This window comes from Mustela lutreola, chromosome 1, assembly GCF_030435805.1.
Source record: "Mustela lutreola isolate mMusLut2 chromosome 1, mMusLut2.pri, whole genome shotgun sequence".
NCBI lineage: Eukaryota > Metazoa > Chordata > Mammalia > Carnivora > Mustelidae > Mustela > Mustela lutreola.
The window spans coordinates 233607123-233617237 of NC_081290.1; the positions used below are offsets into that span (position 1 = coordinate 233607123).

General features: G+C 41.2%; 1 pseudogene; it reads right to left on the reverse strand.

The window, feature by feature from the left end:
- Positions 1-8548: 8548 nt before the first annotated feature.
- On the reverse strand, positions 8549-9718 carry LOC131833526 (serine/threonine-protein kinase PLK1-like; annotated as a pseudogene).
- Positions 9719-10115: the final 397 nt, after the last annotated feature.

Below are 10115 nucleotides of genomic sequence, written 5' to 3' on the forward strand. Positions count from 1 at the left end.
AGTATGTCAAAATGTCACATTGTGTACCCTAAATATATGTAATTTTTATTTGTCAGTTATACTTTAATAAAGCAGGAAAAAAAAAGTCATCTAAAGTACAACAATTAGATTTGTTAACAATTTGATATATATGTGTCCATATTTTTCTCTATATATCTTCATTTGTTTAAAAATAATGAAAATATAAACATATTCATAAATGTCAATGGAAATATATATAGTTATACTTTGAGAAAAGGTGGAATTTTTTTTTGAGAGATTTTACTCATTTATTTGATAGAGAGAGAGATCACAAGTAGGCCAAGTGGCAGGCAGAGAGAGAGGGGGAAGCAGGCTCCCTCCTGAGCATAGAGTCCGATGTGGGGCCTGATCCCAGGACCCTGAGATCATGACTTGAGCTGAAGGCAGAGGATTAACCCACTGAGCCACCCAGGTGCCCCTTGATGTTTTTTTTTTTTTTTTTTTTTTTTTTTTTTTTTTATCAAAAGAAACAGCTTTATTGACATGACATAGTAGCACGATACAAGAAAATAATAAACCAGGAAGTATAATAGGAGCAAGAATTAAAAGAAGCAAGTAGGCACAATGTATATTTTCATGCTGACTCCCACTCAAATAAAAAGTTGTATTTTCCCTGTAGTATATTGTGAAACCTTCTTACGAAGATCTGGCTCACCAAGGTAGACATCTGAATTGAGTGACAGAGATACTTTTTTGGCCGCTGGTGTACTTAGCTTGAAAGGCTTTGGTTGATATATTGTTATGTAATGACCTTATTCAAACCAAAATTCTTTAATCTGTAACTTCTAAAGGAAAGAAGATAACATTAATACTGTCAGATGCTATTTATTTCTCAGATACTGAGGATTATAAAAGTCCCAAGAGGGAGGGGGAATAAAAATTACTTATATTTCCCATTTTAAAATACCTTTCACTTGAGAAATATATATATACTTGTTTAAAGTGAATGGTGAGCTGATCCTTATAGTGTAAATGCTTGCCTCACTGAATAGTCTAAAGATTTATTGCTGCTGCCCAATACTAAAAAGAAGTATTTTGTAGACAGTCTTAGAACAACATGTTTTGTACATAGAGGTATTAAAGTTTTTGATGGTATGGAAGTGTTGGATGATGATGAGCAAATTATTTAGTGCCATTTGTCATATTCTGCCAATTTTTGAATGGAGAGAAGAGCACTGTATCAGATTACTGGGAGCTTATGATGAGATAACAAATGAAAAACGGTTAGAACAGAGCTTAGCAATGGTCATTTGTTTATCTACGAGCATATTTTTTTTTTTTTTTTTATTTTTTATAAACATATATTTTTTATATACATATATTTTTATCCCCAGGTCTGTGAATCACCAGGTTTACACACTTCACAGCACTCACCAAATCACATACCCTCCCCAATGTCCATAATCCCACCCCCTTCTCCCCAACCCCCTCCCCCCGGCAACCCTCAGTTTGTTTTGTGAGATTAAGAGTCACTTATGGTTTGTCTCCCTCCCAATCCCATCTTGTTTCATTTATTCTTCTACCCACTTAAGCCTCCATGTTGCATCACCACTTCCTCATATCAGGGAGATCATATGATAGTTGTCTTTCTCTGCTTGACTTATTTCGCTAAGCATGATACGCTCTAGTTCCATCCATGTTGTTGCAAATGGCAAGATTTCATTTCTTTTGATGGCTGCATAGTATTCCATTGTGTATATATACCACATCTTCTTGATCCATTCATCTGTTGATGGACATCTAGGTTCTTTCCATAGTTTGGCTATTGTGGACATTGCTGCTATAAACATTCGGGTGCATGTGTCCCTTTGGATCACTACATTTGTATCTTTAGGGTAAATACCCAATAGTGCAATTGCTGGGTCATAGGGCAGTTCTATTTTCAACATTTTGAGGAACCTCCATGCTGTTTTCCAGAGTGGCTGCACCAGCTTGCATTCCCACCAACAGTGTAGGAGGGTTCCCCTTTCTCCGCATCCTCGCCAGCATCTGTCATTTCCTGACTTGTTGATTTTAGCCATTCTGACTGGTGTGAGGTGATATCTCATTGTGGTTTTGATTTGTATTTCCCTGATGCCAAGTGATATGGAGCACTTTTTCATGTGTCTGTTGGCCATCTGGATGTCTTCTTTGCAGAAATGTCTGTTCATGTCTTCTGCCCATTTCTTGATTGGATTATTTGTTCTTTGGGTGTTGAGTTTGCTAAGTTCTTTATAGATTCTGGACACTAGTCCTTTATCTGATATGTCGTTTGCAAATATCTTCTCCCATTCTGTCAGTTGTCTTTTGATTTTGTTAACTGTTTCCTTTGCTGTGCAAAAGCTTTTGATCTTGATGAAATCCCAGTAGTTCATTTTTTCCCTTGCTTCCCTTGCCTTTTGCGTTGTTCCTAGGAAGATGTTGCAGCGGCAGAGGTCGAAGAGGTTGCTGCCCGTGTTCTCCTCAAGGATTTTGATGGATTCCTTTCGTACATTGAGGTCCTTCATCCATTTTGAGTCTATTTTTGTGTGTGGTGTAAGGAAATGGTCCAATTTCATTTTTCTGCATGTGGCTGTCCAATTTTCCCAGCACCATTTATTGAAAAGGCTGTCTTTTTTCCATTGGACATTCTTTCCTGCTTTGTCGAAGATTAGTTGACCATAGAGTTGAGGGTCTATTTCTGGGCTCTCTATTCTGTTCCATTGATCTATGTGTCTGTTTTTGTGCCAGTACCATGCTGTCTTGATGATGACAGCTTTGTAATAGAGCTTGAAGTCCGGAATTGTGATGCCACCAACGTTGGCTTTCTTTTTCAATATCCCTTTGGCTATTCGAGGTCTTTTCTGGTTCCATATAAATTTTAGAATTATTTGTTCCATTTCTTTGAAAAAGATGGATGGTACTTTGATAGGAATTGCATTAAATGTGTAGATTGCTTTAGGTAGCATAGACATTTTCACAATATTTATTCTTCCAATCCAGGAGCATGGAACATTTTTCCATTTCTTTGTGTCTTCCTCAATTTCTTTCATGAGTACTTTATAGTTTTCTGAGTATAGATTCTGTGTCTCTTTGGTTAGGTTTATTCCTAGGTATCTTATGGTTTTGGATGCAATTGTAAATGGGATTGACTCCTTAATATCTCTTTCTTCTGTCTTGCTGTTGGTGTAGAGAAATGCAACTGATTTCTGTGCATTGATTTTATATCCTGACACTTTACTGAATTCCTGTATAAGTTCTAGCAGTTTTGGAGTGGAGTCTTTTGGGTTTTCCACATATAGTATCATATCATCTGCGAAGAGTGATAATTTGACTTCTTCTTTGCCGATTTGGATGCCTTTAATTTCCTTTTGTTGTCTGATTGCTGAGGCTAGGACCTCTAGTACGATGTTGAATAGCAGTGGTGATAATGGACATCCCTGCCGTGTTCCTGACCTTAGCGGAAAAGCTTTCAGTTTTTCTCCATTGAGAATGATATTTGCGGTGGGTTTTTCATAGATGGCTTTGATGATATTGAGGTATGTGCCCTCTATCCCTACACTTTGAAGAGTTTTGATCAGGAAGGGATGTTGTACTTTGTCAAATGCTTTTTCAGCATCTATTGAGAGTATCATATGGTTCTTGTTCTTACTTTTATTGATGTGTTGTATCACATTGACTGATTTGCGGATGTTGAACCAACCTTGCAGCCCTGGAATAAATCCCACTTGGTCGTGGTGAATAATCTTTTTAATGTACTGTTGAATCCGATTGGCTAGTATTTTGTTGAGTATTTTCGCATCTGTGTTCATCAAGGATATCGGTCTATAGCTCTCTTTTTTGGTGGGATCCTTGTCTGGTTTTGGGATCAAGGTGATGCTGGCCTCATAAAATGAGTTTGGAAGTTTTCCTTCCATTTCTATTTTTTGGAACAGTTTCAGGAGAATAGGAATTAGTTCTTCTTTAAATGTTTGGTAGAATTCCCCCGGGAAGCCGTCTGGCCCTGGGCTTTTGTTTGTTTGGAGATTTTTAATGACTGTTTCAATCTCCTTACTGGTTATGGGTCTGTTCAGGCTTTCTATTTCTTCATGGTTCAGTTGTGGTAGTTTATATGTTTCTAGGAATGCATCCATTTCTTCCAGATTGTCAAATTTATTGCCGTAGAGTTGCTCATAGTATGTTCTTATAATAGTTTGTATTTCCTTGGTGTTAGTTGTGATCTCTCCTCTTTCATTCATGATTTTATTTATTTGGGTCCTTTCTCTTTTCTTTTTGATAAGTCGGGCCAGGGGTTTATCAATTTTATTAATTCTTTCAAAGAACCAGCTCCTAGTTTCGTTGATTTGTTCTATTGTTTTTTTGGTTTCTATTTCATTGATTTCTGCTCTGATCTTTATGATTTCTCTTCTCCTGCTGGGCTTAGGGTTTCTTTCTTGTTCCTTCTCCAGCTCCTTTAGGTGTAGGGTTAGGTTGTGTACCTGAGACCTTTCTTGTTTCTTGAGAACGGCTTGTACCGCTATATATTTTCCTCTCAGGACTGCCTTTGTTGTGTCCCACAGATTTTGAACCGTTGTATTTTCATTATCATTTGTTTCCATGATTTTTTTCAATTCTTCTTTAATTTCCCGGTTGACCCATTCATTCTTTAGAAGGATACTGTTTAGTCTCCATGTATTTGGGTTCTTTCCAAACTTCCTTTTGTGGTTGAGTTCTAGCTTTAGAGCATTGTGGTCTGAAAATATGCAGGGAATGATCCCAATCTTTTGATACCGGTTGAGTCCTGATTTAGGACCGAGGATGTGATCTATTCTGGAGAATGTACCATGTGCACTAGAGAAGAATGTGTATTCTGTTGCTTTGGGATGAAATATTCTGAATATATCTGTGATGTCCATCTGGTCCAGTGTGTCATTTAAGGCCTTTATTTCCTTGCTGATCTTTTGCTTGGATGACCTGTCCATTTCAGTGAGGGGAATATTAAAGTCCCCTACTATTATTGTATTGTTGTTTATGTGTTTCTTTGATTTTGTTATTAATTGGTTTATATAGTTGGCTGCTCCCACGTTGGGGGCATAGATATTTAAAATTGTTAAATCTTCTTGTTGGACAGACCCTTTGAGTATGATATAGTGTCCTTCCTCATCTCTTATTACAGTCTTTGGCTTAAAATCTAATTGATCTGATATAAGGATTGCCACTCCTGCTTTCTTCTGATGTCCATTAGCATGGTAAATTCTTTTCCACCCCCTCACTTTAAATCTGGAGGTGTCTTCGGGCTTAAAATGTGTTTCTTGGAGGCAACATATAGATGGGTTTTGTTTTTTTATCCATTCTGATACCCTGTGTCTTTTGACAGGGGCATTTAGCCCATTCACATTCAGGGTAACTATTGAGAGATATGAATTTAGTGCCATTGTATTGCCTGTAAGGTGACTGTTACTGTATATGGTCTCTGTTCCTTTCTGATCTACCACTTGTAGGCTCTCTCTTTGCTTAGAGGACCCCTTTCAATATTTCCTGTAGAGCTGGTTTGGTATTTGCAAATTCTTTCAGTTGTTGTTTGTCCTGGAAGATTTTAATCTCTCCTTCTATTTTCAATGATAGCCTAGCTGGATATAGTATTCTTGGCTGCATGTTTTTCTCGTTTAGTGCTCTGAAAATATCATGCCAGCTCTTTCTGGCCTGCCAGGTCTCTGTGGATAAGTCAGCTGCCAATCTAATATTTTTACCATTGTATGTTACAGACTTCTTTTCCCGGGCTGCTTTCAGGATTTTCTCTTTGTCATTGAGACTTGTAAATTTTACTATTATGTGACGGGGTGTGGGCCTATTCTTATTTATTTTGAGGGGCATTCTCTGAACCTCCTGAATTTTGATGCTTGTTCCCTTTGCCATATTGGGGAAATTCTCCCCAATAATTCTCTCCAGTATACCTTCTGCTCCCCTCTCACTTTCTTCTTCTTCTGGAATCCCAATTATTCTAATGTTGTTTCGTCTTATGGTGTCACTTATTTCTCGAATTCTCCCCTCGTGGTCCAGTAGCTGTTTGTCCCTCTTTTGATCAGCTTCTTTATTCTCTGTCATTTGGTCTTCTATATCACTAATTCTTTCTTTTGCCTCATTTATCCTAGCAGTGAGAGCCTCCATTTTTGATTGCACCTCATTAATAGCTTTTTTGATTTCAACTTGGTTAGATTTTAGTTCTTTTATTTCTCCAGAAAGGGCTTTTATATCTCTCGAGAGGGTTTCTCTAATATCTTCCATGCCTTTTTCGAGCCCGGCTAGAACCTTGAGAATTGTCATTCTGAACTCTAGATCTGACATATTACCGATGTCTGTATTGATTAGGTCCCTAGCCTTCGGTACTGCCTCTTGTTCTTTTTTTTGTGGTGAATTTTTACGTCTTGTCATTTTGTCCAGATAAGAGTAAATGAAGGGGCAAGTAAAATACTAAAAGGGTGGCAACAACCCCAGGAAAATATGCTTTAGCCAAATTAGAAGAGATCCAAAATCGTGAGTGGGGAGAAAGGGGATAAAAAGAGGTTCAAAAAGGAAGAAAGAAAAAAGAAAAAAAAAAAAAAAAAAAAAAAGAAAAGAATTTTTTTTTAAAAAAGAAAACACCTAAGAAAAATGTAAAAAAATATATATATATATTAGATAAACTAGTAAAAAATCGTTAAAAAAGAAAAAGGTAACAGTTAAAAAAAAAAAATTTTACCCGAAGGCGAGAAAAAAAAAAAATGAAAAAGAAAAAATTAAATTAACTGCAAGACTAAAAAAAATCACAGGAAAAAAGCCATGAGTTCCGTGCTTGGCTTTCTCCTCCTCTGGAATTCTGCTGCTCTCCTTGGTATTGAAACCGCACTCCTTGGTAGGTGAGCTTGGTCTCGGCTGGATTTCTTGTTGATCTTCTGGGGGAGGGGCCTGTTGTAGTGATTTTCAAGTGTCTTTGCCCCAGGCGGAATTACACCGCCCTTACCCGGGGCCGGGGTGAGTAATCCGCTCGGGTTTGCTTTCAGGAGCTTTTGTTCCCTGAGCGCTTTCCGTAGAGTTCCAGAGGACGGGAATACAAATGGCGGCCTCCTGGTCTCCGGCCCGGAGGAGCCGAGAGCCCAGGGCCCCACTCCTCAGTGCGCCCTCAGAGAACAGCGCCCAGTTACTCCCGTCTGCCTGACCTCCGGCTGCGCTCCGAGCTCACCGAGCCTGCGACCGGTTCAAGGTAACACGGAGCTGCGAGCTTACTGTCGGCTCTGTCTCTGTAGCCGGCTTTCCCGTTCCAATACCCGCAAGCTCTGCGACACTCAGACACCCCCGATCCTTCTGTGACCCTGCGGGACCTGAGGCCACGCTGACCCCGCGTGGGCTTCGCTCCGGTTTAGCCTCTGGAGCGATGTCCCTCCGCGGAACAGACTTTTAAAAGTCCTGATTTTGTGCACGGTTGCTCCGCCGCTTGCCGGGAGCCGGCCCCTCCCCCCGGGGTCTATCTTCCCGTCGCTTTGGATTCACTTCTCCGCCGGTCCTACCTTTCAGAAAGTGGTTGTTTTTCTGTTTCCAGAATTGCTGTTCTTCTTCTCTTCGATCTGCCGATGGATTTTCAGGTGTTTGCAATCTTTAGATAAGCTATCTAGCTGATCTCCGGCTAGCTGAAGCAGTCTCAGCTTGCTACTTCTCCGCCATCTTGACTCCTCTCTCTTGATGTTCTTTTTAAAAACATCAATTTAATTAACATGTAGTATATTATTAATTTCAGAGGTAGAGTTTAGGGATTCATCAGTTGCATATAACACCCAGTGGTCATTACATCATTCGTCCTCTTTAATGCCCATCACCTAGTTACCTTATCCCCCTACCCCCTGCCCTCCATCAACCCTCAGCTTCTTTCCTACAGTTAAGAATCTCTTACGTTTGTCTCCCTCTCCAGTTTGTCTTATTTTTTCTCATCTTTCACCCACGATCCTCTGTTTTGTTTAAGTTCCACATAGGAATGAAATCATGTGATAATGATCTTTCTTGGACTGACTTACTTTTCTTGACATAATACCCTCTAGTTTCATCCACGTCATTGCAAATGACAGGATTTCATTTTCTAATGGCTAATATTCATATATATATATATATATATATATATATAGTCACCTCTTCTTTATCCATTCTTCTGTTGATGGACATCTGGACTCTTTCCATAGTTTGGCTGTTGTGGATATTGCTGCTATGAACATTTGGGTCATGTGCCCCTTGGGATGACTACATTTATATCTTTGGGGTAAATACCCAGGAGTGCAATTGCTGGGTCATAGGGTAGCTCTATTTTCAAGTTTTTGAGGACTCTCCATGCTGTTTTCCAGAGTGGTTGCACCAGCTTGCATTGCACCAACAGTGTAGGAGGGTTTCACCACAGCCAAACTATTCTGTACTGTTTTCTGTACAATGCATATGGTGGGACTGAGGGGGAAGGGGAAGAGGCCCTGGAACACATACTTGAACATGTACAAAAATAACTTGACACTATTACACCCCACCAGCAAGAATGATGGAGCTCTCTCTCGCCCCCAGGGCTGAGGGGCACATTCTAGAAAATGGCAGGAGGGGAGCTAACCAGTGCTGGCCAAGGTGCTGTGGGGGTGAGAAGGGGTGTGAGTCCAGAGGGGAAGAGGGCCTGTGAGTAGGCTCTCTTGAGCTGGTTGGCTGTTGAGCAGCAGCTCAGCAGCTTCTCAAGGATAGTGTGGGTGTGGCGGAGCGGCTGGCCAGCTCCCTGGGGCCTCCTTAGTCCTCCAGCAGGCTCAGACTCAGGTGCGGAAGTCCCGCCTTTCCTTGCTGTAGGTCATGGCTGCCAGCAGCCTGCACAGGATGAGTTTGGTTTGGTCCTGGAACAAGCTGGTCTGCACATAGCCATTGATGAGATGTGATGGCGTTGTGGGTGTGAAACCAGGAGCGCAGGGTAGGGTAGCCCGGCCAGCTGATCACCTTCCTGGGGCGTGATATTGGCGCCTGCCTTCAGCAAGAGCGAAGTGGTGCCACTATAGTGGTGCCATGTAGTTCAGGAAATATTTCAGGAGGCTGATCTTCATCAGGGAGCTGGGATGGGAGCTCACGGTGAGGTAGGACTCTGTGCCTTCGCGCTCTGTGTCATTGTAGAGGATCAGGCGCGTTGAGTTGTTGAAGAACACCCCCATGCCCTTGTCGCACAGCGGGTACCCAAGGCCGTATTGTTCAAAGAGTCCACGTGCCTGCTGACCCAGAAGATGGGGATGCAGGCGGGATCCTCAGCCTCCTCTTGCCTCACCAGCCCCCGCTCCAAGGGCTTGGACGCTTTGACGCTGTGTAGCTGTAGCAGCATGTCGCCGGGGGCAGTCAGCTGCCTCATTCGTCTCTTGGGCCATTGGTTCCTCTTTTTCCCTGGGCCGCTTGGGTATGGAGGTCTCCGTGCTTTACTGAGGACTGTGAGAGGCTTCAGTTGCTGGGGTTGAGGCTGGTGAGAGTGATGGGAAACTGGGGTGCAGAGGTGAGAAGGTGATGGGTAGTCGGTTGGGGATGGAGCTGGAAGTAAAGAAGTCATCACTGGACAGCTCGTGAATGTTGGGGCAGGCAGTAGGGTCTGTGTGAAGCATCCTCTGGATGAGGAAGGTGGCCACAGGGTTGATGTGTTCAGAATACTGTAGTCATTCTTCTTGATCTGGAGGTATGTCTCTTTGAGGCGAGAGGTCTCAAAAGGTGGTTTGCCCGCTAACAATGTATACATGTTTATGGAACCAAATTATGAAAGAAATGTTAAAAAAGAGAAAAAAAAGCTGGGGACATCATGTTGCCTGATTTCAAGTTATATTACAAATCTGTGATCCCAAGACAGCATAGTATTGAAACAAAATAGACACATAGACCAATGGAACAGAATGGAGAGATCAAATATGGACCTTCTACTCTATGGTCAACTAATCTTCAACAAAGCAGGAAAAAATATCCAATGGAAAAAAGACAGTCCCTTCAAAAAATGGTGCTGGGAAAATTGGACAGTTAAATACAGAAGAATGAAACTCATCTATTCTTTTATACCATATTCAAGGATAAACTCAAAAAGGACAAAAGACCTCAATGTGAGACAGGAATCCATCAGAATCTTAGAGGAGAACATAGGCAAT